At 40.1% G+C, this 25232-nt stretch overlaps 1 protein-coding gene across 1 annotated transcript in view; it reads right to left on the bottom strand.

The window, feature by feature from the left end:
* Nucleotides 1-25232, bottom strand: part of KLHL29 (kelch like family member 29) — a 338599-nt gene that overhangs the window by 173026 nt on the left and 140341 nt on the right. The gene's annotated exons all lie outside the window — the stretch shown is intronic.

The raw sequence follows: 25232 nt of genomic DNA, 5'->3' as shown, positions 1-25232 counted from the left end.
AAAACCAAATGGCAACAGCCAATCAGCCAGATGGACAAATTCCTACTGGGCCTCTGCCCCAAAGCAGACGACCCCATGACAGGCAGTTGCAAGCTCAAGCGCAGAGGCCTAAGAAAAGAGGGGGGGGGTGGTTGATCAGAAGCCGAAGCCAAGAGAAAGATCACCCTGCGTGCAGAGGAATATATAGGACGCTAAGCTGTCCATCACAAATTGCTACATCTAGCTTTGCCCAGCAACACCTCACTGCCCTATAGCTGCTAAGGCTGGCTACTAGCCCCACCCCCACAGGAAGGGATGTGTCTTGCCAGGTCCCGATCGCAACGCGTGCTCTTAATCATGGTAGAACCCGATTTGTTGGCTACATATCATGGTTAAGGAAAACTATGAAAGTGATGTCCGGGTGTGTGTGTGTGTGTGTGTGTGTGTGTTTCACCCTGGATCTTTGGCAACATAACCCCCAAAACCTCAACAACTTGGGTTTTTTCTGTTTTTTTAAAAAAGCTCAATCAATTTCTCTGTGTCCAGATTTTCACTTCTTGAAACCCTAGTACACCCCTAGTACAACCATGATCTTGGGTTTGGATGACATATTAAGTACCAAACTGAGCTGTGAAGACTGGGGAGAAGCAAAGACCCTGGGAGCCAGCATGTTTGTGCTAAACCATGGTTTGATGGAATGTTATGCGCGTCCTTTGGCTGTCTCCAGTGTCCTTTGGCTGTCTCCAGAATCAGTGTGCAAACTCCTCTCTGCTGGAACAGTAAAAGAGCCTGCATCTGCTTGCCCTCATTCTTTCTTACCCTTTCGCAAAATATACACCTTTAATCATGAGAACACCACATTTATCAACTCATAGTTTTATGGCGCTGTGGGTTAAACCACAGAGCCTAGGGCTTGCTGATCAGAAGGTCGGCGGTTCGAATCCCTGCAACGGGGTGAGCTCCCGTTGCTCGGTCCCAGCTCCTGCCCACCTAACAGTTCGAAAGCACGTCAAAGTGCAAGTAGATAAATAGGTACCACTCCGGCGGGAAGGTAAACAGCGTTTCCGTGCGCTGCTCTGGTTCGCCAGAAGTGGCTTAGTCATGCTGGCCACATGACCCGGAAGCTGTATGCCGGCTCCCTTGGCCAGTAAAGCGAGATGAGCGGCGCAACCCCAGAGTCGGACATGACTGGACCTAATGGACAGGGGTCCCTTTACCTTTACCTAGTTTTATACAAAACTGATGCAGCTCAAAGTCTCCAACAATCTGAATTTAGATTCAGTTTAGACATCTGAAAAAATGTCACTCTAATAATTAAACGTGGATTTTGCGTGCTTGTGTAAATTCATTTTCCATGCCCAAATTAGTGCGTCTGCTTTCTGAAGTTACAACACCATCCAACTTCAAGAGGCACAGAACCATGCAGATAAGTGCTGGATTCCTATTCAAAAATATACCTAACACATCTGTATTAGTGTGTGGTTTCTGATCTGGTATGGGGCTCATTTCTGTAGAGATGATATTCGCTGAAGTGGCAAATAGGAAATAAGGACATTCTATGCATGAATCAAAGTTTACTCTTATTTCAGGCATGCATCTGCAGAGAATACATCACATATTCTGGGTCTTAATGGCTCAGTAAACTTTAATACACATATCTAGCCTATTAGGATCCTAAGCTAGTATGTATTCAACCAGAAAGAAGATACAGATTAAGTCAAAATAAAATCATAATACCCAATAATGGAGCTCAGTACCAGGTGCTACAACTTGGAGAAAGAACAACCTTTGTAATGTTCCAGTTTATCCTATTTTAAAACTTAAAGAAAACAACACCCTGGTTTATTTTTGCTACTAAACAAAATGCTATTTTGGAATTGTTACTCATCTCTTGTCTTGATTATATAAATGCTTGCTTTGTATTTTCAGAAGTTTTAATTATTGAACATTATAAAAAGGGAACATTATGCACATTGGAACACAGGAGCACCCTTTTTAGATCCAATTATGTTATGTTCATTGACCACTGTAAAGAGACGGGCTTCATAAAACACTCAGCAAACATCACAGAAAGTAATTGCATTATGCTGTACTTAGCTTTCATGTTTCAGATACTTGTTTGATTTAAACGAGGAACACATGAAAGAGGTAAATTGCTAGAAACACACACTCAGGTGTGCATTTCAAAGGGGGGGAATGGAAAGGTGAAATGTCTACTTGCTTGAAAATACAACCTCTCAAGTTGTGTGTGTTTGTGTGCGTGTGTGTGTGTGTGCGCGCGTGCTATTAAACAAAAACACACATCTCAGAAAGGAATAGGAAATTTTAATACAGGGGTACAAAAATACAGTCCTCTATTGACATCATGGTATGGAGGTCTGGTAGCATCTTCTAATGAAGAGGTGGCCTTGAGTTGGGTCTCCAAATCCCATCAGCACCAGCCACTGCGATAAATTGTTGGGATAAAGGGAATGGTGGTTTAGCAACATCTGGAAAGCCAGAGGTTAGTCACCCCTGTTGTAATGGAAAAGCAAACTGATCTACTTAAAGCAGTAAGAAAATATGGCTAGACTTGAAACTACAACTTCTTTTCGCAATTGGCACCTCTTTATTTTCTCTGATGGAAAATGGCCAACAGCTGCCCAACCCAATCACTGTAAAGCTGCCCTATCTTACTGAACATAGGTAGATTAATACCTGTGGCTGACATGTTGACACTGTATATTTGGGAGTGATTTATTCTCGTGTCTGTTATTATTTCCCTTTCTCCTTAGCAATCATGTTTTTGTATTGCTTGTTATATTACACACATATTTCTGTATTGTTGAACATGCTAAAATATAAGCATCATCATCATAACAAGTAGGACCTGGAACTTCTGTCCTAGGAAGGATAAGTGTCAAAGAGGGCGGTGGGGGGTGGGGGGTAAAGCTAGACCCACTTATTTTCAAAGCCATTCAAGATTGAGAAAAAGACGTCTACCTTTCCCTTGTGACATGAATCAATTAATAAGGGATAAGCTGAGACTGTAAGAGGCCGGGTTTACAAAAAGCTAATGGAAGCTTATTTTAAGATGGGGTGATTCCTAAAGCTAATAAAGAGTGAGTAGAATCAGGCACTCATTAGTCATAACAGGAAGATAGAATTTCTACCCGACATGTCTTTGGGGAAGCCTGACTAGTTCCCTCCCATTGTTGCCCAGGTTACAGACACAGCAATACACATACCAAGCAAGACAAACTAGGTTTGCCGACTCCCAAAATGGAGCTCAGTTTGGGCACGTAAAAAAATGCAGTAGCTATGTGAAGCAGGTGAGAATAATTACTTCTTGGTGTTGCAATTGCAACCAAGCTGACAAGTTATGCCCCTGTTAATATTTGTTTATTCAAAGTATTTTTATACTGTCAAGAATACAATACAATACCAAGATAGAATCACAGAATTATAGAGATGGAAGAGGCCTCGATGGTCATCTATTCCAAAGCATCCATGACAGATGACTGAATATGCAATCTTGATTGCCTTACATTAATTTTATTTATTTATTTTTAACACATCTACCAATTCACATTTTAGCACATTTTAATATGGCATGCAATAAGACAATTCAATAGAAAACAACAGCTAAATATGCAATAAAAACAACATATTATAGTTACTGTAGCTTGAGGAAATAGATCCCCCCCCCCAAGATCTCCCCCATAGAGGTATCTGAAGAAGTATGCATGCACATGAAAGCTCTAAGGTGCTACTGGACATTTAAAAATATATATATATCTATTTCGACTGCATCAGACCAACACGGCTACCTACCTGAACCCCAAAGAGATATTAGCAATTAGGTATTAGTTGCGGTTCTAGATGCCATGTGACAGGGTACATCAGTGTTGGGCTCTTGGAGAGGAGTAACAACGACAAAACAATGTCTTGGAATCAAATTGGTCACAACTTCTGTTTGCTGGGTGATAATTCCTTCAGGGTTGATCCAGGATGTAGGATCGTGCTATGGCGTGCATTATTATCTGGCCAATCCCTCCAGGACGCCATTTTGGGGAGTTCTATGGCTTGTTAGCCCCTGTCTGTGCATCAGACAGAACCCTTCCTCTTGGACCCCTATAATGCTGTACCCTGATACTTTGACTGAGGAAACAGGGGTGGGGTCCTGGCCCACCCTGTTTGCAAGACTAAGGATCCAACCCAATGCCTTTTTCTGCCATCCAAGACTTGAACCATGCAAGTGCAAGCGCAAATAGTTTAAATAGAAAGGAGGCAGACCTGTTTGAAGCCAGGCAGGATAAGGCTTCACTCAAGTCCACCTCAAATGACTCACCCACAACGGCCCGCAATTGGGCCGTTTAAATCAAAAGTTGTCCTGTGATTGGCCCAATCTGATTTGAATTTTGTGGGCTTTCCCAGCATCCCATGCACCTGGCGGAAGAGACCACAAGAACAAAGGGATTCCCTTCCCTGACATTGCCTGTGGTCATGCAACCAGCGCTGCTCGTTGACCCGGTAAGCAGGCTTTGTTCCCAGAAAGCACTCTGGATCCAGAGTGGTTTTTCCCCCAGAAGTGGACACACTACCACCTTCTCAAAGGTGGTAGGTACCACTTAACCCTGCAATGACACCCCCCAGCCAGTCTTTTTTCATTACCTGGAATCAGCCGTGATCTGCCATGTGGTTGGCTGGACAGCTACAAGCACACTGTCCACATCCTCAAGCCACAAGAGCTGGAACTGGTCCCATAAAGCCCAATCAGATGGTGCATTGGAAGCCTCCCCTTTCCTGCTAATATGAAACAATACTCCCCGGGATGCAGCTGGGGGGTAAGGGAAGCCGAGAAAAGGATGGTTCCTGTGATATCCTCTTTCCGAGGCAGTTAAGTCAATTTATAAATCTCAAAGTCGAACTCATCCCCTGCACAAGCCCCCGGCAGTAAAACAACAACAACAACAACCTATTTTCCCTTCTTCATCACGTGAAATTATATCTGTCCATTTGTGACCCCATCTGCTAACTTACGTCCAGCAAACACTTTATATCTTGTTCTCCTTAAGATATGGCATATACTTTCAGTAGGGAATATACTGGATGTTGGGATTATAAAAAGCAATTTGGTGAAATTAAAAATAGCCTTTGCATACAAGTCTAATTTTTCTCGAGACCCTAGAGAACATTTTTAATTTACCCGAGCTTAGTATCTGCGATGTAGCATGCAGCAAGCCAGAATAAAAACAGGAGCAAATAAAAACACTTCAAATCCACTATTATATACTGTTACGTGGCTATATGTACATATCAATGTACTACTGTAATAACATATAACAGTAACCACAGCAAATTTTTGAATAACTAATTGTCCACTATTCCCACATTCAACCATGATGGGGTTTGCTTTTTTAACCGCAGACCTTCTATACATGAATTTCTTGCTCAGATTTAACCAAACTGTGCCTGTTGCTCTAAAATTAAGAAACCATTTTAAATTGCTTTTATAAATTACTGAAAAAACAGGCACTCTAAATAGAACTCTTGATGTATTACACACAGAGATGGTACTGAAACAATAGACGTGGCAGCTTAAACCGAGCTTCTCAGGAAGGGAGAGGGAAAAAATGTTGCTACCTGAGAGACAGAGAGAGAGACACAGAAAGAGATAATGGCTTGCCTCTAGAGAGATGCTCAAAACGTGCACAAGAAACAGGAAGATGGAATGAGTGGAGTTGCAGCCTGGAGGTAGAAGACATCTGGCAGGTGCTTCAGAACTACAATATGCTCCCTGACACTTTTTTTTAAAAAAAATCTTGGACTGAGCAAAATATCTGTTCCAGAACTGAAGCCACTATTGAGGAAAGATGGGGGAAGAAACAGGATGAAACCCAATTACAGTGGTACCTCGGGTTTACAGACGCTTCAGGTTACAGACTCTGCCAAACCAGAAATAGCACCTCGGGTTAAGAACTTTGCTTCAGGATGAGAACAGAAATTGCGGCAGGCCCCATTAGCTAAAGTGGTACCTCAGGTTAATAACAGTTTCAGGTTAAGAACGTACCTCCAGAACGAATTAAGTTCTTAACCCGAGGTACCATGTACACCTGCCTCAGAATACATACTAATCCTGAGGCTTCTGCAAAGCAGCTCTTGGTGGCTTCTAAAGACTAATGCACACCTCTCTTGCTTACATATTGCATCTAAATATCTGAACTAAGATCCTTAAAATAAGAATGGTGACTTTCACCACACAATGGAAACATGACAGTGTGTGAGTGAGTGTACATACATTTGTGTATATATGTGATAAGAGTCAAAAAGGGGACATGCTGTATCTATGTATCAGGGATTTCATAGTATCATAGAACTGTAGAATTGGGAAGGACCACAAGAGTCATCAAGTCCAACCAACTGCAATGCAGGAATCTTTTGCCCAAGGTGAGGCTCGAACCCACAACCCTGAGATTAAGAATCTCATGCTCTGCTACTCTGATAAAATTTGTACTTCGCTGTCTTTTAGACTACTTAGAACACTGCTTTGTTTTGTAGTATGAAAAAGGAACTACAAAAAAGCTATATTCTTTTCACAATTAAGGCTGCAATCCTAACTGCCCTTAACTGGGAGTAAGTCTCACTGAATTGTGGAATCATCTACAACACACATGTCTGCTCCTTGCATATTTGAAATTGGTGGGGAGCAACAGTATCTCACAGCAGAGAGCAGAAAGCAACAGTGGTAAATGAGGTGCCCCAGATATATATGGCTACTGGGGAGACGCAGCAAGAAACAAAACAGAGTGGAGACCAGCTGAGGGACACCAAAGAGGTGAAATAGCTATGATGATCACAGTCATAAACAACACCCTCCCCCCAGATTCAGGTTCTGTATGGAAGGGTTGGAAAGTGGCCAATTGGACAACTTTACTAAAAACGATCTGGGAAATTGCAGACTTGTTTCATCTATTCCAGGAAAACTGGTGGAAAGCATTATTAAAGATAGAATTACCAAGCATACAGAAGAACAAGTCCTGCTGAAGCAGAACCAGCATGGTTTCCGCAAAGTTCTGTCTCATTAGCCTTCTAGACTTACCAGTATTTAAGAATAAACATGGGGATACTGATGAGCCAGTATATAATGGTCTGTTTTGTATTGGCACAGTATGCCAATATCCCAGGGAGGATCTTGTAGCTGCTTAACTCCATGGTAATTTCTGCTCCCACAGCACACTGAGTTAAACCAGGGTGTGGCTCAGCATGTTCTCAAAACATAGGCTTGTGGTTAAGTTCTCTTCTCCTTAACAACTAGCTGTAGAAGAGGGCAAATTAAGTTTAGCAGATGCCATTTGACAAAGTAGCTGAACGACAGTATCTAGCATATTGCAGGCTCACGAACTACTCGATGCATGCAGCAGTTGTGAGGCTTTTAGATTACATTTTTCATATTTAGTTCTATGGTCAATGTAATTTACTTACATTTTTTATACTGTTGCATGCCTAACATTCTTATTGAAATATGTGAGACATTTCAATTCGGAAGAGAAGGGAAGGCATTCCTAAATCAACTATAATCAGCTGTCCATATGAAACTTGATGAAAATTATACTTGCCTAAAATAACATTACGCTCTGTGTGAAAAGCTGACACTTCTCCATTCTCTACCTCAGGTAAAACCTGCATGCAGTTAAAGACCTGTTATTTGGAAATTTAGTCTACGGTGTCAATAGCCATTGTCAAGAAGACAAGTCTCCATGATATTTCAATAGTGTTACCCTGGAGATAACTCTGAATTTTATAATTCTGTAATGAAATTACATCTAGCTTGTGGGGGAGGAGCCCTTTTTTGGTCAATGAGAAAACAGTATCAGATGTGACCAGTAACACCCTACAATACAATTTTTGGGGGGAAAGCTAGTACTGTATTGCCAGAGGATAGTATTAGTTTAAATTATCTACCTACTATATGTAATTTGACAACTGGTCATCATAAATTGATTATCCACGCCCTCACTACATCTAAAAGACTTACGGTATATTGATCCACTGGAAAGATAAATCTATGCCCGCCTTTAATCAATGGATAGAAGATATGACAACTCTTGCAACATACAAACCAACAGCTTATAGACATAGATTGCATATGGACAAATACAATGACATTTTGAATGTATTCATTTAAAATATAGTGAGATATAAGTAAATGTACCGTATATGTATAATAATAATAATTTTACTTATATACCTTTGTATTAGACAGTTATATAAGGAATTATAGTGCTAGTTTTATATTTTTATTACAGTACTTTTTGTTTCCTTTTATATTTTTTCATTTTATTTTGTTCAATTGAAATATTTTCAATTATATATATATAGGATAGACTTAATTGCTTCGTCCCATAATTTTTACTGCCTGAAATTCTCAAACCTTTTATACCATAAATGTTCTGGGTGGCTGCTGTTCTGTCCCACTTTTGTTGCTCAATAGAAAGAGACCTACCGGTACTGTATGTATCTAAGCTATCAGTTTGAGAAAGGAGTAATGCTCAGGTGTTTGTTCCCAGCTGCACAACTAATGAGTGAAAGGTGTTACACAGCAAATCTACCCAGTGGCATGTATGAGATAACTTGTGTCCGGTTTTGCCAGGAAGACAAACCTCCATTTTCAGTTGAAGCTCAGTCTGTAATTTTCATTGACAATAGAAATAATCTGTGATATTTTACAAGGCAAAGTAATCCTCTCTCTGCAACAATGAGTGCATAAAAGAGCACAATCTCCATTTTTTTTATTTTTTTAAAAAGGCACATTAAAAACTGCTTCCATTTCAGATGTCTGGCCCAGGTCTTTCACATGACAGACTAAAAGCAGCAAAATTGCTGAAGAGCAAATAATCTTATATGGTCATACTATTACTGAGTGCAAAGGTCCAAGGAATAGCTTTCAGTCTTGGTGATTTAGTTTCATGATTTCGTTATTTCATCTACTGAATAACCGTTTTCAGATGTGGTTGCCATATATCTTGCATCTTATAAAGGTTTTCAATAGGATAGCTGAGATACCTGCATGTTGTAAATCAGCATCTCACTTGTTAATTTGAGATGTTAATTAGGAAGGATGAATGTTCCATAAACATGTCTGATTATTGAAACAAGCAAAACAATTTAGGTTATTATGTGAATTTTGAGGTTGTGAATAGTTTGGTTTATAACCATTTTTCTTACGTGTAAGTATCGTGTGCTTCCACATATCAATTTACTTCACCAATTTGAGCTATAAACCATGTGAATCCTCTTATGAATAAGCACACTGCTCTTTGTTAACATCACCATAACATTTTGTTATTTTCCCTCTCTAGTCTTTCCTCCATTCTCAGCAGTATTACTTTCTCTCCATTCTTTCATCTGTTTCATTTTTCATTCCTCTCCACCCCCTTAAACTCCACTCCTTAATATGACATTTTCTAGGTGGAAAAGGTAATCAGATATAGTTTAAGACACCCTACCTACAAAGCGTGAATGGGCTTACAATTAGACAAAATGTGTTTACTTATTCATAGTTGAGATACATTTCGCATGAATTATTCCAAGAACAGTATGTCGAAGACATGACATACAATGTCAAAAATACAAATTCATCTAGATACTCTAATTATATGTAAGATTCAAAATAAAACATCTATATTATATAAGTGCTTATGAGCTCCAGTTATTGGTAGGAACACAATCGTATAAAGCATTTCACAAGCAGCTAACTTTTGAAAAAAAAAGTATTATGCAAAGGAAGAATTTTAAGAATATATAGTGACACAAGGCTTTCAGAGCGGGGGTTGGGGGTGGGCGTCAGTCTGCATGATATCCATGAGTCCCTTCCAGGCCACTGATTCAGTATCTGTGAGGTTTAGAATCTAATAGAAGCTGCTGCTAAACCAATCAGACCAGTTTCTGTTATACTAATGGCCATAGCACTTAGCTAAGGACCATATTTTTGCATGACTAAAAGAGTGGGGCATGTTGCCATAGCAACAACTAAGTGGAGGTGCTGTCCGCCATTCACCTGGCTGGATGCTACATCATCCTAGGAAAGAGGAAAAATAGGCCATGGGAGGCTAATTTTGTGAGTGAATTCAGGCAGAGTGTTTTGACTTTTCTCCATGGGCTGAACCCCAAAGCTATGGTTTGTGGTGGGGGCTTCCCTAGAAACCTAATTGGGAAGCAACATATATTGGAATGCTAATGCTCTGACCCCTTCCTTCCTGTGCTCAGGTTGTAAATATGTGGAAATATAAACATAGTATATCATAAAGACACTACAGTCTCCATTGACCTTCATTCCAAATATATTCACCTGGTATATATTGCTGGAATCCTAGGAAACTCTTGCTGCTCGGAGACTGGGGTGTACACAACATTATTATATTTAGTCCTGTTAAACCAAGAGTGTAGGAATTAAACTACATTATTACATGCAAGATGGAGCACTGCACCTGACGAGGCAATTTAACAGCTCTCACAAGCTAAGCAGAACTGAACTAGCTCCCAAAACCACAAACCTTTATTCAGCAAGAAATGTCACTGATGAAGTAGCACTCAATGACTTCAGAGTTGTGAAGCAAAGTTCTCGCACAGCCTAGAACTGCTGAAAAGTTTATTTCTATGTTTTTATTTCTAGCAAACAGTATCAAAATGGAAGCAAAAACACCAACAGAGACAGGTGGGTTGTTTTGCGTGGGCATATATTAAGATATGTGTGTCCTTGGGGTTTACGCAAACGAACAAGAATGGCTTCCATTTTCAACGGTAACTAAATTGGTTTAAAAGGATGCATGCTTTGATGACAACCTGGCTGAAGACTTCAAAAAGGAAACAACTGTGTGTGCAAAGTTTCTAGTTTCCCCAAGGCCCTTGACTAGCAAAATCAGCTGGCTCCAACAACACACAGGTGACAGACCTGTAATTTTCCAACGACAGGCAATTTGGGCAGTAGTAAGAATGTGATACTATAAGGTAAGGTGTTTGCTACTGTGCATTCTTAAGCTTGTTAGGAAATATGTTTCCGATCCGTAAATTGCTTTACTGTGTGTCTGATTGGTAATGCTACTAATTTAATAATAGAAATTAGCTGCTAGGAGATGGAAAACACCCAAAATGCAAGGCAACAATACAGCAGTAGTCAGCCACAATCAAATCAATATACAGGTTGAGTGACAGCTGAGCAGACAAAATGCAATGCCCCCCATTAGATTTCCAGAGAGAAGCAGACCCCCCCAAAAGGTACTTCCCAGAGCCTGCTCTTTCCTTGCCTCTCCAGCTGTGTCTGACAAAACTGTAGTCTCTCCCCACAAGTACTTCTATTGCTTTTCCTCACATACCTTGCTTGCCCCCTTCCTCTGGCTTAAAGGAGGTGGGGACAAAACAAGAAATGTGATTTGACATTTTCCCACCAACTATTAAGCAACATTTGTAGGCATTCTGTTGCAATGAACCCTCCCCCTCTCTGACCACCCTCAACACATGTGGCGCTGTGGTTGGAATGCTGGACTAGGACTCTGGAGACTTGGGTTCAAATTTTGGCAGCCATGATGCAGACTCCCTCCTGTCACCATCTCTCACCCTCCTTTTACCTCACAGGGTTGTTTTGTGTATGCTGCCTTGAGCTCACTGGAGGAACAGCAGCAGACTATTGTGGCAATGATACAACAACTTATGGTATGGGGCAGCTATAAACATTCCGTTATTAATTAATAAATATGCTGGATTTGATATGTTTCCATTCAAATGCTTTATGTGAATTGAGTCTAAAGCCAATTACACACAGCCATAGCATCACGTGGTGTAACCTTTCTGGGGATATACTGTCTCATACCATAGGTGCATCTCATAGACAGCATATATAATAATAATAATAATAATAATAATAATAATAATAATAATAATAATTTATTTGTACCCTGCGGCTTTTAAACGCTCCTATTGCAGAGAAGATAAATCTCTTAAGAACACAGGTTATAAAGGGGGTATTGTTTTTGTTTGTTACTATGCTATGCATTTTGTGTTTTTATATTGCAAACCACCTTGTGATCCTCAGATGAAGGGCGGTATAAAAATTTAGTAATACCAATAATATAATAAAGTACTTTTTTCCTATTATACTAAGGTATTTACGTGCTGGGAATTGTTTTCATGTGGAATAACTGATATGCAATTTCCTCGGTGATTCATTTCACATTGGGCTTCATGTATGCATCGTAACTTCAGTTTATGCTCAGAAATCACGAAAGCCCTTATCATTCTCTTGATTTCCATAGTTTATTCTGTTGAGCACCTTTGCTTATGTTCCTAATATAGCACCAACTCATGCGTAAGAGAGGGATATCAGCAGACTTGGGGGAGCTGCAAATCGGGCAAGCACAGTCCTACTAAGTTTCAGGTGGCCGGTTAAAATGGCTGTATTGCACCATGAATGATCTTTTAGGAGAAGGGCCATACAATAGTAGAACATCTGCTTCGCATGATAAAGCAGGTGTTTTACTATGCATGCACTGGGTCCCAGGTTCAATTCCTGGTGCTTCCAGTAACGGGTAAAAAAAATTCACCACCTGAAAACCTAGAAAGCCACTGCCATTTGGTGTAGAATGAACTGAGCTAGATCATCCTATGTTCCTATGAATGTTGTCCTGATGTTTTCATCACTGGTTTTTAATTTATGCTTTAAATTCTGTATACGGAATTGATTTGTTTTTTTAAAAATGTAAGCATGTTTGAGATGCAGATGCAGCAAAAAGTGGGATATAAATCTTTTAAATAAATATAAATAAATCAGGAAACAAGTGGAAGGGGAGACCCTAAAGCAATCGGACTTAAGGTATGGATGTTAACTAATAATAATTATTTTATTATTTATATCCTGCCCATCTGGCTGGGTTGCTCTAACTGGCTAGTGGTAGTGGGTGGGTGTGGAAAATCAGAGGAAGCAGTGTACTCAACACTTCAGTATTTCATTATAAAGGTAAAGGGACCCCTGACCATTAGGTCCGGTCGTGGATGACTCTGGGATTGTGGCGCTCATCTCACTTTGCTGGCCGAGGGAGCCGGCATACAGCTTCCGGGTCATGTGGCCAGCATGACTAAGCTGCTTCTGGCGAACCAGAGCAGCGCACGGAAACGCCGTTTACCTTCCCGCTGGAGTGGTACCTATTTATCTACTTGCACTTTGTCGTGCTTTTGAACTGCTAGGTGGGCAGGAGCTGGGACCGAGCAACGGGAGCTCACCCTGTCGCAGGGATTCAAACCGCTGACCTTCTGATCGGCAAGCCCTAGGCTCTGTGGTTTAACCCACAACGCCACCCGCATCTCAGTTATTCATAACAAATTCAGCTGACTTTTTGAAAAATTAACTAATAAATACACTTAAGGCTGAACAATGTTGTAAGCATGCATAACTGAGTGCAAGGCCAAACATTTAATCTGAGGCACTTAACACACGTCCTCGACTTCAGAAACACACCTACACAATTCTATAACTACCTACAATATTAATTTCCAACTAAATGCATTTGTCGGTCTTTGTGCAAAATGCTTAACACCAGGCGTATGACTGTAACCTAACTTTCATCAGAAGCTTTTATTATTTGCTCTTAATTGCTCTTAATTTTTGAATTCACCATTATCACAATATTTCAACGTTAATTCTAAGAGCAAAGATCCTCTGCAAAACAGAACTGTACAACATTAAATAAAGCAAACAGAAAGAGTTGACATTAAAATTACTCTGCTGCCTTTGGGTGGAAATGATTCGTTCATGATGCTTTCGGCTCAGGTTGGAAAATTGCACCTTGTTTTCAGGAACTAGCATGCTTACCGTTCCTGCTCTCATAGTCACATCTGCAATAAGAGTAATCATGTTTGCCAGAATGTACATGCAAATTTCTATCCATGGCTTCATTTTTAATTTTATTATTGCTATTACTCTGAGAGTTATACAAATACTGCTTTTTATATTAGTATGCTACATCAAAGCAGTTATTTAGTGCCTGAGGAATTCATTAAACGCATTTCCATAACAGATATATTTGTCTAGATGTGATTTAGCTTGCCTTAAATTAAATCTACCATTGAAAGATCTTCCAGACTAATAAAGAGAAGATACAGCTGAGTTAGTCGGCTTACCAAAGTACAGTTTTTTCCCAAGAAAAAAAGCCAAGCAAGGAAGTCAGCGACGGTAAGCACACATCACCCACCCACCTTCCCAAGGCAAGAAATAGAACAGATTAGAAGGAATTCCAGTACACCAGGGTTTTTTTTGTAAAAAAAAAAAATGTCCTTGGACAAATGTTTAACATCAACACCCTCTTCATTTTGGCGAGACTGATGACCCTAATGGGCTGAAGCCCAGGCGGGTTGGCAATCATTCAAGTCTTCAAGCCGCCGCTGTGCCTCTGGCTTATTTCATACTTCGCAAAGAACCTCTAAACCTTTAAATTACGCTTTAATTCTACTAACTGGCAGATTAATATAGGAAAATAAATTTGTAATGGCATGAGTCTCATTCCTCCTTTTAAAAGAAAAGAATCAATGAATTTGTTATTCTTTCAGCTGCGGATTTGAATGAATTTGATCCAAACGTACAAGAAGGAATTCTGAAGCATTTATTGGCAAGACTTGCACCATGAGTAAAAGGAAGGATTAAGATCTAACGCCACGACTGGGCTCCCCCTCCCCAGCACCTGCCCCCAACCAATATATAAAAGTCCATCGTGTCTCAGGCCACTACGTCTTCCACCATATTTCTATGCCACTAGAAATTCAATTCCATTTCCTTTCCATTACTTCCCGAACAATTCTTCGCACAATTTGCTGGCAATGTTATTAACTCCCCAAAGAAAGGTATACGTTTTAACTACGAAAACAGATTAATTTAACCTGATATACACCTACAGGCAAGCTTCACAATATCAATTGGTCTAATTCCTGGACACTTCAGACACAACAACAAAGCACTAAATGAGCGACGGAGCACTGGTGCAGAGTAATTGTATTTTTGCATTTTTAGAACAGTAAGATTTCCCTCAAATTCCTCTGTCATCTAAATGATCCAACTTTGTGCCCTTCAGAGGGGAAAAAAAACAACCTGCCCCATAGTTTAAAATAAGAATGAATCTGGCTGGGAACAGAATAAAATTATTTATTCTACAACACATTTGGGGGGGAAACTCTGAACAGCACACTGTGTACTCAGGAAACTAACATTCTATGCCCAGATTTATGCTAATTAAGTAAATCTGCATATATCTGCTAACTCTGCAAGTTATCCTGCTTCCAAAAATATGGCTTTATAATAATTTAGTGTTTTGTTTTGCAAGGATTAGCAGCAAAAAAGAGGGAAGTTGCTGGAAGAGATTCACTCAAGTTAGTAAGTGGAGTTATGTGAGCTTGGGTTACTTGCATGGAAAATATATGGAGCTGTACAGAGAACTGGAAGTCCAAAACACAGACCACTGATTTCTTTATAACCTACTTCTGTTTTTCAGCATTCTTCAGATACTCTATCCAAACATTTCTGGTTTCCTCTAGTTTCAATGAGTACTAGAAACCTGTAATATCGGTTAAAATATTGGATTCTTCTCTTCCAGTGCTAAACTCATTGGCAAGTGACAAGACAAGTGGAATGTATAACACCTTCACTATGAATAATTCCATTATTCTAAGACCTAGAAAAATAATCTTCCTGAATAATTTACATGATAGGCAACAACATTATTATATTCATCAAATACACAATTCAACTAAAAGTGCTCAACCAGTACTAATTAAAACACAAAAGCTGATTTTTGTACACAGGCAGCTTGGACTGTGATTTTGCCTCTGTTGAAAGAAATGCCATCTAGGGTGGTAGTGCTCCATACAGTTTTCTACTGCACCATTAATCTGGGGCCATTATTGGTTAAGGCAAACATTTTTCTGTCATGAGAGGTGCTCCTTACTGCTACATGTATACAGAACAGTTTGAACCGGAAGATTATGTTTGGCAGCCATGGTGTATCTGGAAAGCCCACTCCAGGTTCAAGATTATTTTATTAATTTGCAAGACCCTTAATGACTTGGATCCAGGATACCTCAAGGGACTGCTTGATCCCTTACGCTTGATCTCTGAGGTCTTTGGAGGAGCCACTGTTAACAGTCCTCATTGCTTGTATTCACAGGGAGCTATCTGCTTAGTACTGTGGGCTCAGCTTTGTAGAACTCTCTTCCAGTTGGGCAAGCCACCATCCTACTGAAGTTCCTTTGCTTACTGGAGACATTATCTATCTATCTATCTATCTATCTATCTATCTATCTATCTATCTATCTCTCCAGCAGGCTTTAAAACATATTTTAGAGTTTTAAATGTGCTAGATGTATCAAAACACTACATGTTGTTGTTGTTGTTTAGTCGTTTAGTCGTGGACGACTCTTAGTGACCCCATGGACCAGAGCATGCCAGGCACTCCTGTCTTCCACTGCCTCCCGCAGTTTGGTCAGACTCATGTTGGTAGCTTTGAGAACACAGGTTTTCTACTATACTGCTTGCTCTACAATGGAGTTTGTGGAAGCCCCTTTCTTGGAGTTTAAGGGCACACAGGTCAAGTCCAATGCTTTCTAGTACAGTTACAGGTAGGTAGCCGTGTTGGTCTGCCATAGTCAAAACGAAATAAAAAATAAAAAAATTCCTTCCAGTAGCACCTTAGAGACTGACTAAGTTTGTTCTTGGTATGAATGAGCACACGAAAGCTCATACCAAGAACAAACTTAGTTGGTCTCTAAGGTGCTACTGGAAGGATTTTTTTAATTTTTAATTTTGCTTTCTAGTACAGTCATACCTTGGTTTTGGAACAGCTTAGTTCCAGTTTGCGAACTGTTTTTGGAAGCTGAACATCCGACAGGGCTTCCGCGGCTTCCGATTGGCTGCAGGAGCTTCCTGCAGCCAATCGGAAGCCGCCCTTTGGTTTCCATACGTTTTGGAAGTCGAACAGACTTCCGGAACGGATTCCGTTCAACTTCCAAGGTACCACTGTACCTGCTTTTGAGTGAGCCTAGGGCTTGCTGATCAGAAGGTCGGTGCTTCGAATCCCCATGATGGAGTTAGCTCTCGTTGCTCGATCCCCGCTCCTGCCAACCTAGCAGTTCGAAAGCACGCCAAAAGTGCAAGTAGATAAATAGGTACCGCTCCGGTGGGAAGGTAAATGGCATTTCCGTGCGCTGCTCTGGTTCGCCAGAAGAGGCTTTGCCATGCTGGCCACATGACCCGGAAGCTGTACGCCGGCTCCCTCGGCCAGTAACGCGAGATGAGCGCCACAACCCCAGAGTCAGACACGACTGGACCTAATGGTCAGGGGTCCCTTTACCTTTACCTTTAAGACAGTATAGGAGGCAGAAGAAGATTCAGAACTGAAGCTACTCCTTCCTGGACAGCTAAAAGATCTGCACCACCCTGTAGTATAACAAAAACTGACTCCTGCCAGTAAATGGGGAGTGGTCCTAGCAACCCATTGAAATTGAGATCAACACTTTACATAGTACATAATCCCTTGCATTGGGCTTCTTATTAAGTCTCAAGAGTGCCTCAACAGCCCTTATTTTGTAAACCTATACAAGGGTGTTTTCATGAAAGGTGCATCTAGCTGTGGTTCCTTGGATGAGTTCTCATCCTGTTTCATGTTTCTATTATCAAAGGCATTTTCTGCTACTCCAGAAAAGAAGTCAAGCTTACTGCTGGAAGCAGGCAGAGGTTATCAAACTTAAAACCCCTGGAATTTGGAAATTACTTTCCATCTGCTTTAATTCCTCAGCAGATGCTCTTTCTATCTTTCTTTGGCAGCTCCTGGAGACGGGCAGGGGGAAGGCAAATGCTTGAACTGTCTTCAGACAATAAAGGCCATATGAATAAAATGAAGAGGCCAAAGCATATCCAGTGCACTAACACTAATTAGAACAACATCTCTTCTTTAATTTGTGTTACTAAACTAGGCATGCACCATAATAAACCAGCTCGCTCTTGGCTCTAATCCTCTATCCACGTTTTGATCAGGGGGTGGTTGGGATTAATGTGATGAAACACAGCACAGACGGTAAAATTTACACTATTAGAGAAGTAGCAGGTGACATTTACCAGTCACTGACTTCTCATGCTGTGATTGATATCCAGCTATAAAACAGGGAAGTGAGTACTGCCGAGGGTGTCAAGCAGGGCGTTTGAGACTGCTTGCTAAGAAACTGCTACACACACCCCAGCAGCTGCACAAGAAACTTGGTCTACTGCAGAAGTCTTCTCCAGCTATGAGGACTTCCATTTCCGAGCGTAAAAACAGTACGCCTCACAATCCAACAAGATGTCTAATACTACAGTTGTATACCACACTAATCTCTGAGCGGTGTGAGATTCCAGGGGTTCCACGCTTCCTTTGGGAATGAGGCACAGCGGAGACGGCGGTGGTTTTATGATATATGGTTTATTTACAGATATGTGCAACCTGAGCCTATGATGGAGGGTTTCACCGCATTAACACCTTGAAAGGGTCTTGTTTCTCCTATAGCTTCAGCCTTGGATTCAAACAGAAATCAAACACTGCACTCAAACTTTGCTCCTACTCTCAACTCTCTTTTCTGCTTGCTGATTTACTTCTCTGCTCTTGCCTTTGTCTCCTTTCCTTTGTTTCCCCTAATGGCCCATCACCCAGGCTATCACCTTAACAAAGGAAGTGAGCCTGGCGTATATATCACACTTGTTGGAGCCAAGGGTTAGAAAGGTCTCACATGCAGTTTACTTCCTCACCCACCTCGCCAAACTCAGAACAATGCTAAGCAACAATGTGTTAAATTGGTAAGCTTCCAGCTTGAATGATAGAAGCTTTGCTATGATTCAAATGTTCTGTGCTTACCTTTCTCTGTCCCTTTACTATTAATTTATTGTTTCTGGAACAATTTATCAAAACAGGTTTTTATTTTAGATGTCAATATCATCAACTCTTGCCTTTTAAATGTAAACACTGAATTAGTCTCCATTTGATTCCCCAAGTATAAATACAGATTATCTGGAATTGGTAGTAAGTTGGCTGAACACAATTCAAGGAACAGGTAGGGAGCCGTGTTGGTCTGCCATAGTCAAAACAAAAAAAAAAACAAAAAATTCCTTCCAGTAGCACCTTAGTTGGTCTCTAAGGTGCTACTGGAAGGAATTTATTTTTTATTTTGTTTTGACAATTCAAGGAGACATGGACAAGGAAAAATCAGCATATTAAAGACATCACAATGAAAAAAGGGGATAGCACAAAACGATTGGGGCATTAGAGGAATAAAAGGCTCCTATTACTCTCAGCTACTTTTCCCCAAGTTGCATTGAAAATATCAACTTAAATGTCTTCAATAGAAACATGAGGGGTGTCTATTCCCATGTGCAAGGATTTCCTTCTCCAAAGTGAATGCTTCTGTAGGAGAATACATGACTTACATTCATGCCTGCCTTCAATAGCTGATGATTTATGTACAGAAAGCAAGGCCTGTTCCATTCTTACTTTGCCCCAGAGATTACACCTGAGGAGAGAAAGCAAACACACCTCAAACTTCTGCAAACTCACTCTGTCTGCCCATTCCCACAGGGACTAGGTAACAGGTGCAGGATTTATCTCACAGGATCAGATAAATTGTGGGTTCAAATAAATGTAGCACTGCCTGGGTCTGGGTCTCAGCACTATCTTCTTCTTCTTTTTAAGTTGTGCAATCAAACAGGATTCAAGATTTGCCTTAAACTGCCATTCCTAAATGATTGTTCCAATGGACACTTCTGATCAGTTTGCCAAGTTGCAATAAATGATAGTTGTGGCCTCTGTAGGACAGGGAAATCTTGTTCTTATTCTAGATCGGCTTGCAGGTAGATTCCCAAACAATGGCTATTTGCCACCTTAAATCAATTATTATTAAGTCTATCCCATATTCAATTTGCAAATTAAATAAATCACCAGAGTTCTCTCTGCATTTGCTTGTTTATTCATTCATTATTTATTGGCAAAGGTATTTCTATACTGCCATCTCATAAAATACCAGAGCAGTGGACAACACAAAACAGCATTAAATACAAAAAAAATAATCATTGGACTGGCTAATTAAACATCTATAAAGGCCTGTTGGCACAGACAGGTCTTCCACAGATCCCTGAAAGTCAAAAGTGAGGATGTTTTCCAAATCTCTGCTGGAAAGGTGTTCCACGGCATATCACCAGAGGCACTAAATACCCAACTTTTAATTAGTTTCCCTGCCAGTGCTATTCTTACACTGTTTTTTTCTTTTTTGCTACCCTCCCTCCAGTCCCAACTTTCACTGCAAACTATTCAAGAATCTGTTAGATTGTATTCCTGCATACGGCAATGACAGATGACTCAACATCACAATTTATTGAACCCTACAATTATACAGTGTCTTATTTATAAACAACAACAACAACAAGAGAGAGTATTCTGGTACCAAAGTTCAAAAAATTGTAAGAATTAGGGGTATAGATGTGAAGTGACAGTCTACTGTTAATCTGCCTTGGTTCTCAAACACCTTGGTACTCCTATGTTTTGGCTCCTGAACGTCAAAAACCTGGAAGTAAGTGTTCCGGTTTCTGAACATTTTTCGGAAGCTGAACGTCTGACACAGCTTCTGCTTGAGTGCAGGAAGCTCCTGCAGCCAATCAGAAGCCGCGCTTTGGTTTTCAAATGTTTCGGAAGTCGGGCGGACTTCCGGAATGGATTATGTTCAAGAACCAAGATACGACTGTACCATCATTTTGGAAGAAGTATCCAGCAATATATTTCCTTTCACAAAAGTTAGTCTATCCTTTTCTCCACAGGATTTTTGTAACAGTTTTGTTACTACAGAGGATATTATTCTGCCTCATTCCCTACACCAGCCATATACAGAAAGGTAGCTGTTTTCTTCAGGTGTGATACTTATCACTGCTAAACCATTCCACACTTCTATAGAGTTGGGGCTGTGAACATTCACATCTGATACCAGTGTCCTGCCAATAAGAAGCAGCCAGGCAATGCAAATTTAAGGACTTAGAAAGTAAAAGATTTTAAAATTAGTTCCATGATTAATGTCCCATTTAACTTGGGTATTTGCGGCTTTCAGCCGATCATAACACCCCAAGCTCATTAGTTCTATTTTTTGCAGTATTTGCGGTTTTGAAGCCATAGGGCCTAAATAATTTCAGTCCTGCCAGCAAACCAAACAAAAAACAAACCCTGAGCAGCTGAAGATAAATTAATCCCTGCTGTGCACCCATTGAAGTTACAAAATGTCACACCAAGTGTGGCTGACTCCCCGAGATTCTTAGGACAAGATTTTATAGTAGACCTTTCAAGGGTGAGTGACTAGTGTAAAAAGGCTACAAGCAATAGCTTAAAGCAACTTTAAAGGAAGAACTGCAAGCATTTCCGGGATTGGGGGGGGGGGTGAGGGGTCTCATTCAGGGAAAGCAGCTTTTACAGCAAATCCGCAAACTATTCGGATTTCGTTTACTTTGTCTGCTGAGCAAGGAAACATAAATCGGCTGTATAAAACATCCCTTTATCACATTCCCCATGAACCCCATTTTATATACAAGGCTGCTACATCACTTATTAGCAAATATGGCTAAGAAGGTACCTGAACATTTTGTTGCATAACTTTCTAGGAGGGATCGAGTTTTGTATGTGCCCCCCCATTAAATTTTAAAATAAAAGCCCAGGGCCACCGCTGGAAGTCTTCATGAGTTGGCAACCCCTGATTCAGCACAACCATTGTCTCCATGCTTGTGCAATGCAGAAGCATTGTGCAAAACAAACATGTATCTTCCAATATGAAATGCTGTTTTGGGGGAAATTGCCAATGTGGGTAGACTCACACACCATTTCCTGCTTCCTCATCTCTGCACTAAAACCAAACAGATGCTTAAGCGTGATCATTTTTCCTCCTACAACACTGGCAATTTTAGTTGCCTCTATATAGGATGGTTTAATTAATGTCCGGAGACTGTTCAGATCTCAATAGCTGCTCTTTAAAAGATTACACTTTTGTATTCTCTTAATTCAGTGGTACAAATCTAGATTTCCCCCTACATTTCTGGTTTATGTTAATGGACTGACTACAGATTCTTATCTACAGTACCAATGGAACACATGAATCTAGAGAGGCTATTCCAGTTTAAAAGTTAGTTTACACTAAGTATCAAAAGACCACCTGTTTTTGTTGAAATTGCAAATAAATTACCAGGGAAAAATCTGTCCTTGAGTGTGTGCCTGTTCTCAAAACAGCTGGCATAAACAAATATATGTCTTGTGGGCTGCATTTTGCTTTGTGGGTCATGCTGCTAGAGGGAATGGCTGAATGTCCACACTAAAATACACCTCTTTAGCATATAGCACTCTTAAATCCCTTTTGGCCACTCCTGTGCAAACAACAGCTTTGGATCCATCTAAGCCTATTTCTCTTACCTAAGCTTGCAACTTCCAACACACATATGTGCTGATTCTACAGAATTTACTATTCTGCTAATCTCTTTAGAAATGCAGTATGGAAAACAGGAAGAATTAGAATTCCAAACAAATCATTAATCAACTACTGAAAAACCCTGGAGTGCTTGCAAAGGGGGGAAAAGAGCATTTGATGACTTAGTGCAAATGTAGATAACGATTTGCATCTTTTGGTGCTTGAATGAAAATGCTTCACAATGTCGAACAGTTCTAGAAGAAATTTACATGCTGGTTTTAAGGAGGTAATGTTCATAATTCTCACATTTGCTTGCCTATGGAAAATGAAATATTCTAAATTTTGGGCACAGCAAAACTGTTTGAGGTTCTAGGGTACCAGGAAGCTCAAAGCAGATATCTTTTAAGTAAAGCATAAATGAAAATGCTACCCCTAAAAAGATGGTTAACAATAGACCAATTGAACATTTTTGCCACTTCCTTCTCATCCCCAATGAACCTTTCATATATCACAAAAAGCTGAAATTTCAAAGTGGCTTTGAAATAATATGTGCTTGAGTAAAATAAAATCTGAGCAGCTCTGAAATTTAAAAAGCTGGTCATATTTTAAGGATCTTTTCACACATTTATTCCTCTGAAGATCACTCGGAAACATGGATGTTTCCCTCCACAATGATGCCTATGATATAGAAAGATGGACAACTTACACTTATACAGAGGTATCATGTAATATTCCTTTGAAGACCATCTACACTACTTCTATCAAAAACAATTTCCGCGCTTCCACATCTGACAAATAACCTTACAACATTTCTTAAAAGCAGTATAGAAACCGATGGCCAACCAGAAATCTCCCTGACCTTCTTATCTTAATGCTTGAAGATGTCTATGAGGATCACTTACTATTTTTAAGCTAATGGAAGGATATGTGGAGGGGAAGACACTTCCCTTTCTTACCTTACACACACATAAAAAGAATGATCACCGGCTCCTTTGATGTAACAATTCCAAAAGTATTAAACCTGGATTCTACTAATTTAAAGTCATCCATGTCAATATTATTTCCAGTCACATCAATGACCACAGCCTCAAAGCACGATTTCATCAGAGAACAGCATTTAAAAGTCGCATTGTGTTTGGTTATTTGGAATGTATATTTCCTAGTCTAGCCTTCTCAAACTGGGTGCTGTCCAGATGTTTTAGACTACAACTTCCACCAGTGCCAACCAGCAGAGCCAATGGTGAGGTGGGATGGGAACTTAAGTCCAACAGCCTCTATAGGGTACAAGGTTTGAGAAGGCATTCCTGGGCCAGTTTACGTATTTTAACCACCATAAAAAGTGGCGGATTAATTAGTTCTACGTAGTAGCCTTGATGAACTGTATGTGCAGTTCTCTCCTTGGTATCACAAATCTCTTTTGGAAAATTTACAGCGCCACAGCAGAAGTACAGGGACATCTCACGCCATGGCCAGAGCTATATTATCCTTAATGCCATTAACATTTAAGATTAGAGTTACAGTAGTTATGGTAAACGACAATTCCAATTTAAAAATGCAAACTAAAATATCTTGCATGTTAATTCCAAAATATTAAACCAATTAAAAGGTAAAGCCTAATTTCCCCCAAATAACCTAGGGAGTGTATAATCACTGAAATAGTGATTGTCGAAACAAAATAGAAAATTCTTTCCAGTAGCACCTTAGAGACCAACTGAGTTTGTTCTTGGTATGAGCTTTCGTGTGCATGCACACTCACACGAAAGCTCATACCAAGAACAAACTCAGTTGGTCTCTAAGGTGCTACTGGAAAGAATTTTCTATTTTGTTTCGACTATGGCAGACCAACACGGCTACCCACCTGTAACTGAAATAGTGATTATAAACAATCAACGAGTGGCACAATGGTCGGGAAGGGGAGATCTTAGGAAACAGTGGCCTGGTTTGCATGTAACATCAAACCAAAATTAAAAATAATAATGCTTAATGTGAAGGTTCAGCATGCTAGTGAATACTACTGAAAAATTCTCACTTTTCTTCCTGCCATGCCACCAGCCCATAAATCAGAGTCTGACTTGTTGTGATGACCAAACCTGGGTTCATGTTTTGTTTCCCTCAATCACAGCACACACACACACACACACGATAAGCTAAAAAACACACCCACCCAAATTTGTATACCACTCATGGTTTGTCTGCAGAGAAAAGAATCACAAAACTCTGGCTTGTTTATGAGGAGCAGAACAGGAGTGGAGCAAGAACCTTTCGTGTTCAACATTAAAACACAGTTTAACTATGGTTAAATGCAACCAGTCCAGTGAGTCTAGCGCAAGAACGTTTGGTCACTGTTTGCACCATTTATTTTAAAATGCAAGAAACAAGACTGTATAAGTAGCACAGCAATGGCAGTTTTTTCAGTCCTGCTACTGGATCAAATTGTTGTTCATCAATAACCTTTGCTTTGTTTTCGCTTTATTGATTACATTTATATACCACCTTTTCCTCCGAGGAGATCAAGGTGGTGTACATGCTTCTCCCCTCCCCATTTTATCCTCACAACAACCCTGTGAGGTAGGCTAGACTGAGAAACAGCGACTGGACCAAGGTGACCCAGTGAGCTTCATGGGAGAGTGGGGATTTATCAATTTATATTACACTTTTCTTTTATTTAAAAACAAACATAAAAATTAAATTCTACTGACTTTAGTTCTTGAAAACAATTTTGTACAAATGATGAGGAGAAAACATAGTTATATTTTCTCCTCATCATTTGTACAAAATTGTTT

The sequence above is a fragment of the Lacerta agilis genome, chromosome 3, assembly GCF_009819535.1.
Source record: "Lacerta agilis isolate rLacAgi1 chromosome 3, rLacAgi1.pri, whole genome shotgun sequence".
NCBI classification, from domain to species: Eukaryota; Metazoa; Chordata; class Lepidosauria; order Squamata; family Lacertidae; genus Lacerta; species Lacerta agilis.
This window is presented reverse-complemented; position numbering and strand designations above follow the sequence as displayed.